Source organism: Salvelinus sp. IW2-2015, linkage group LG4q.1:29 (assembly GCF_002910315.2).
Source record: "Salvelinus sp. IW2-2015 linkage group LG4q.1:29, ASM291031v2, whole genome shotgun sequence".
Classification (NCBI taxonomy): domain Eukaryota; kingdom Metazoa; phylum Chordata; class Actinopteri; order Salmoniformes; family Salmonidae; genus Salvelinus; species Salvelinus sp. IW2-2015.
Window position 1 is genome coordinate 47417869 of NC_036842.1, and position 6914 is coordinate 47424782.

The window sequence follows — 6914 nt, forward strand, 5'->3', positions numbered from 1 at the left end:
CTCAATTATAGTGGATTTATCGGTGGTGACAGTGTTTCCTAGCCTCAGAGCAGTGGGCAGCTGGGAGGAGGTGCTCTTATTCTCCATGGACTTTACAGTGTCTCAGAACTTTTTTGAGTATGTGCTACAGGATTTCTGCTTGAAAAAGCTAGCCTTAGCTTTCTTAACTGCCTGTGTATATTGGTTCCTAATTTCCCTGAAAAGTTGCTTATCACGGGGGCTATTCGATGCAAATGCAGTACACCACAGGATTTTTTGTGCTGGTCAAGGGCAGTCAGGTCTGGAGAGAACCAGGGGCTATATCTCTTCCTGCTTCTACATTTTTTGAATGGGGCATGCTTATTTAAGATGGTGAGGAAGGCACTTTTGAAGAATAACCAGGCATCCTCTACTAACGGGATGAGGTCAATATCTTTCCAGGATACCCGGGCCAGGTCGATTAGAAATGCCTGCTCGCTGAAGTGTTTTAGGGAGCGTTTGACAGTGATGAGGGGTGGTCGTTTGACCTCAGACCCATTACGGATGCAGGCAATGAGGCAGTGATCGCTGAGATCTTAGTTGAAAACAGCAGAGGTGTATTTGGAGGGCAAGTTGGTTAGGATGATCTCTATGAGGGTGCCCGTGTTTATGGCTTTGGGGTTGTACCTGGAAGGTTCATTGATGATTTGTGTGAGATTGAGGGCATCAAGCTTAGATTGTAGGATGGTCGGGGTGTTAAGCATGTCCCAGTTTAGGTAACCTAGCAGCACGAGCTCTGAAGATAGATGGGGTCAATCAGTTCACATATGGTGTCCAGAGCACAGCTGGGGGCAGAGGGTGGTCTATAGCAAGCGGCAACAGTGAGAGACTTGTTTCAAAAGTAGATGGTCGAATTGTTTGGGTACAAACCTGGATAGTAAGACAGAACTCTGCAGGCTATCTCTGCAGTAGATTGCAACTCCGCCACCTTTGGCCGTTCTATCTTGTCGGAAAATGTTATAGTTAGGGATGGAAATTTCAGGGTTTTTGGTGGTCTTCCTAAACCAGGATTCAGACACCGCTAGGACATCCGGGTTGGCAGAGTGTGCTACAAGCAGTGAATAAAGCAAGCTTAGGGAGGGGCTTCTAATGTTAACATGCATGAAACCAAGGCTTTTACGGTTACAGAATCAACAAATGAGAGCACCTGGGAATAGGAGTGGAGCTAGGCACTGCAGGCCCTGGATTAACCTCTCACCACCAGAGGAACAGAGGGGAGTAGGATAAGGGTACGGCTAAAGGCTATAAGAACTGGTCGTCTAGTACGTCCAGAAGAGAGAGTAAAAGGAGCAGGTTTCTAGGCGAGTAGAATAGATTCAAGGCATAATGTACAGACAAAGGTATGGTAGGATGTGAATACAGTGGAGGTAAGCCTAGGCATTGTGATGATGAGAGAGATATTGTCTCTAGAAACATCATTTAACTAGGTGACGTCATCGCATGTGGTGGGAGGTGGAACTAAAGGGTTGGCTAAGGTATATGAGCAGGGGCTAGAGCCTGGCTCTACAGTGAAATAAGACAATAATCACTAACCAGAACAACAATGGACAAGGCATATTGACATTAGGAGAGTCATGCCGTAGCCGAGTGATCATAAGGGTCCAGTGAGTAGTGAGGATGGTTGGAGACACGGCGATTCAGACAGCTAGCGGGCCGGGGCTAGCAAGCTAGCAGAAGGGCCTCAGAGGGACGTCGCGATGGGGGAAGTCTGTTTACAACCTCCTCGTGCATTTACGTTGGTAGACCAGTCGTGATGGATTAGTAGGGTTCCGTGTGGTAAAGGGGACCAGTCCAATTGGCAAAATAGTGACCCAAGAAATTGTCCAATGGACCTATTCAGCTAACAGCCGATATGCTCTAGACAGCTAGCGGGCCGCGGCTAGCAGGCTAGCAGATGGGCATTCAGGGGACATCACAACGGAGGGGCCAGTTGAATAACCCCCTCGGGCAGATTACGTCGGTAGTCCAGTCGTGAAGGACCGGTGAGGCTCTGCACTGGCAGTAAAATGGGTCCAGGCCAGTTGGCAAAATAGGTATTGTAGCCCAGGAGTCTCTGATGGAACTCTTCAGCTAGCCGGGAGATGGGCCTAGCATGGGCTAGTTGGTGCTTGCTTCGGGACAGAGACGTTAGCCAGGAGTAGACACTTGGCTTGCAGCTAGCTAGCTGCGATGATCCAAGTGAAAAGGTTCAGAGCTTGCGGTGGGAATCCGGGGATATGGAGAGAAAATAGGTCCGGTATGCTCTGGTTAGTATCGCGTTGTGGAAACTAGTGAGAGTTTTCCGAGCTAAAGGTTCCGATTCAGGAGTAAAGAAAATACTTTATAAAAAAGCAGATCCACACCACATTGGGTGAGGCGGGTTGCATGAGAGTATTTTGAAGTGTTTAGAAAAAATCTAAAAATATATGGGAAGAAAAAAGATATAAAAGATATATACATGGGACACGACAAAGACGTCTGACTGCTACGCCATCTTGGAAAAATTTCTAAAATGGATCAATTGAAAGTGTGGGTTTACAACTCCAAGATAGATGTGTTGGTCATTACTGAGACGCAGTTAAGGAAGAGTGTTTTGAATACTGATGTTAAACTTTCTGGTTATAACCTTTTCGGCAAGACAGATCTTCCAAAGGTGGGGGAGTGGCAATCTTTACCAAGGATCACCTTCAGTGCTCGGTTGTCTCCACCAAGTCTTTCCCCAAACAATTTGATTTACTGGTCTGAAGTATTAAACTTTCAAATAGCTCTTTGTTGACTTTTGCTGGGTGCTATTGTCCTCCATCAGCACCGGCTGGTACCCTACCTGCCTTAAGCTCTTGTTACGAACAATGAGGACAATTGTAAGGAGTCAGGCGCAGAGAGCAAAGGTATGGGGAAAAAACCACTCTTTAATGTCCAACCAGAATAACAACTGGTAAAATAAATCCAGACTGTGGAAAACCCCAAAATCAATGAACAACCTCATACAAACAGAAAGACAAGCCCGCACAAACAGAAACGGGCTAAACGAACTTAAATAGCACCACCCTAACAACCAAACAATAAACAGGTGAAATCAATTAGTCAAAACCAAACGAAAAGGAAAAAGGGATCGGTGGCAGCTAGTAGACCGGCGACGACGACCGCCGAGCGCCACTCGAACAGGAAGGGAAGCCACCTTCGGTAATACTCGTTACAGCTCTCTCCTGGCCCCTTAAACTAAGTCTGAATTTGTTCTGCTAGGTTACCTAAACAGGGACATGCTTAAACCTCCCTGACCAAGTCCTAAAGCAATGGGACTCCCTAAATCTTTCTCAGATTATTACCAATCCCACAAGGTATGACTCCAAACAAACAGAAAAGGCTACTCTTCTTGATGATATCCTCACAAATAATATCAGTCTGGTGTTTTCTGTAATGACCTTATTGATCACTGTTTTACAGCCTGTGTTCGTAACGGCTGCTCAGTGATACGACCTGTCCTGATTTGTCATAGACGCTTGTTAAAACACTTTAATGAGCAAGCTTTCCTTTATGAACTGGCCTCTGTAAAATGGTATAGAATCAGCGTGATCCCCTCTGTCGAAGACGCTTGGACCTTCTTTTTTTRATATTTTTCGGTGGTATTGTTAACAAACATGCCCCCATAAAGAAAATTATAATTAAAAACAGGTTCRGCCCATGGTTCGACCGTGATTTCGCAGAGTTACTCCACCTCAAGAATTGCATTTGGTGAAAGGCTCGGCACACGCATACTCATGCTGACTGGCTCTCGTTCAGGCAAATGAGAAATAAGTGCACTCAGGTTATGCGGAAGGCCAAAGTTAGTTACTTTAAGGAGCAGTTCTCTCTCTGTGAGTCTAACCCCAAGAAGTTCTGGAAAACGGTTAAAGACCTGGAGATAAACCCTCCTCCTCACAGCTGCCCATGTACCTTAAAGTTGATGATGTGGTTGTTACTGACAAGAAACACATGGCTGAGCTCTTTAATCACCACTTCATTAGGTTAGGATTCCTATTTGACTCAGCCATGCCTCCTTGCCCATCCAACATTTCCTCATCTCCCACCCCTTCTAATGCGACTATCCCCAATGCTTCTCCCTCTTTTTCCCCTGCCCCGCAACAGAGTTTCTGAAACTTGACCCCAAAAAAGCATCTGGGTCAGATGGTTTAGACGCTTTCTTCTTTAAGGTTGCTGCCCCTATCATCGTCAAGCCTATCTCCGACCTTTTTAACCTGTCTCTCCTTTCTGGGGAGGTTCCCATTGCTTGGAAGGCAGCCAYGGTTCGTCCTTTATTTAAAGGGGGAGATCAAGCTGATCCTAACTGTTATAGGCCTATTTCTATTTTGCCCTGTTTATCAAAAATGTTGGAAAACTCAATAATCAACTGATTGGCTTTCTTGACGTCTATAGTATTCTCTCTGGTATGCAATCTGGTTTCCACTCAGGTTATGGATGTGTCACTGCAACCTTAAAGGTCCTCAATGATGTCACCATTGCCCTTGATTCTAAGCAATGTTGTGCTGCTATTTTTATTGACTTGACCAAAACTTTTGATAGGGTAGACCATTCCATTCTTGTGGGCCGGCTAAGGAGTATTGGTGTCTCTGAGGGGTCTTTGGCCTGGTTTGCTAACTACCTCTCTCAAAGAGTGCAGTGTATATAGTCAGAAAATCTGCTGTCTCAGCCACTGCCTGTCACCAAGGGAGTACCCCCAATACTCGATCCTTGGCCCCACGCTCTTCTAAATTTACATCAACAACATAGCTCAGGCAGTAAGAAGCTCTCTCATCCATTTATATGCAGATGATTCAGTCTTCTACTCAACTGGCCCCTCCCCGGATTTTGTGTTAAATGCTCTACAACAAAGCTTTCTTAGTGTCCAACAAGTTCTCTACCCTTAACCTTGTTCTGAACTTCTCCAAAACAAAGGTCATGTGGTTTGGTAAGAAGAATGCCCTTCTTCCCACCGTTGTGATTACTACCTCTGATGGTTTAGAGCTTGAGGTAGTCACCTCATACAAGTACTTGTGAGTATGGCTAGACGGTACACTGTCCTTCTCTCAGCACATATCAAAGCTGCAGGCTAAAGTTAAATCTACACTTGGTTTCCTCTATCGTAATCGCTACTCTTTCACCCCAGCTGCCAAACTAACCTTGCGGAGACATAATTTATAGATCAGCAGGTAAGGGTGCTACATATATATGAGAACATGTGTGTGTGTATATATATATATATATATATATATATGTATATATATATATATATATATATATATATTTTTTTTATCCCTGTCCCCGCAGAGGCATTTTGTCTTTTGGTAGGCCGTCATTGTAAATATGAGTTAGTTCTTAACTAACTTGCGTAGTTAAATAAAGGTTAAATAAAAATAAATAAAATCCCATTTGAAAGTTGATCAAATGGTAAACTCACTTTTGGGAAAATGTCCTTTGAATGTTTTGGTACCTACTGGAGATCTCTCCTTTGTCTACACCCATTCAGCATTGTTGACACCCTCTTAAGCCAGCCCCACCCATCTCTTTAAGGAGTCACATGTGAGGTTGTGCTAAACAGTGAGTAGTGTAGTAAAGATTAAGGCTTAAAGTGTAGCCTACAATAAGGAAAAATTCCAGGTAAACTGACAGTGTACAGATAATAAAAAAATACACTGCTCAAAAAAATAAAGGGAACACTTAAACAACACAATGTAACTCCAAGTCAATCACACTTCTGTGAAATCAAACTGTCCACTTAGGAAACAACACTGATTGACAATAAATTTCACACGCTGTTGTGCAAATGGAAATGCCAGAGCCCTGCAAAATKACCTCCAGCAGGCCACAAATGTGCATGTGTCTGCTCAAACGGTCAGAAACAGACTACATGAGGGTGGTATGAGGGCCCGACGTCCACAGGTGGGGGTTGTGCTTACAGCCCAACACCGTGCAGGACGTTTGGCATTTGGCAGAGAACACCGAGATTGGCAAATTCGCCACTGGCGCCCTGTGCTCTTCACAGATGAAAGCAGGTTCACACTGAGCACATGTGACAGACGTGACAGAGTCTGGAGACGCCGTGGAGAACGCTCTGCTGCCTGCTACATCCTCCAGCATGACCGGTTTGGCGGTGGGTCAGTCATGGTGTGGGGTGGCATTTCTTTGGGGCCGCACAGCCCTCCATGTGCTCGCCAGAGTAGCCTGACTGCCATTAGGTACCGAGATGAGATCCTCAGAGCCCTTGTGAGACCATATGCTGACACATGCACATTTGTGGCCTTGCTGGAGGTCATTTTGCAGGGCTCTGGCAGTGCTCCTCCTTGCACAAAGGCGGAGGTAGCGGTCCTGCTGCTGGGTTGTTACCCTCCTACGGCCTCCTCCACGTCTCCTGATGTACTGGCCTGTCTCCTGGTAGTGCCTCCATGCTCTGGACACTACGCTGACAGACACAGCAAACCTTCTTGCCACAGCTCGCATTGATGTGCCATCCTGGATGAGCTGCACTACCTGAGCCACTTGTGTGGGGTGTAGACTCCGTCTCATGCTACCACTAGAGTGAGAGCACCGCCAGCATTCAAAAGTGACCAAAACATCAGCCAGGAAGCATAGGAACTGAGAAGTGGTCTGTGGTCACCACCTGCAGAATCACTCCTTTATTGGGGGTGTCTTGCTAATTGCCTATAATTTCCATCTTTTGTCTATTCCATTTGCACAACAGCATGTGAAATTTATTGTCAATCAGTGTTGCTTCCTAAGTGGACAGTTTGATTTCACAGAAGTGTGATTGACTTGGAGTTATATTGTGTTGTTTAAGTGTTCCCTTTATTTTTTTGAGCAGTGTATATATATTAGATGATACTTACCCAGCCACACTTGAAATTGAAGGCTCATGTGAAAGAAATGCTATAACCCCCAGCCAC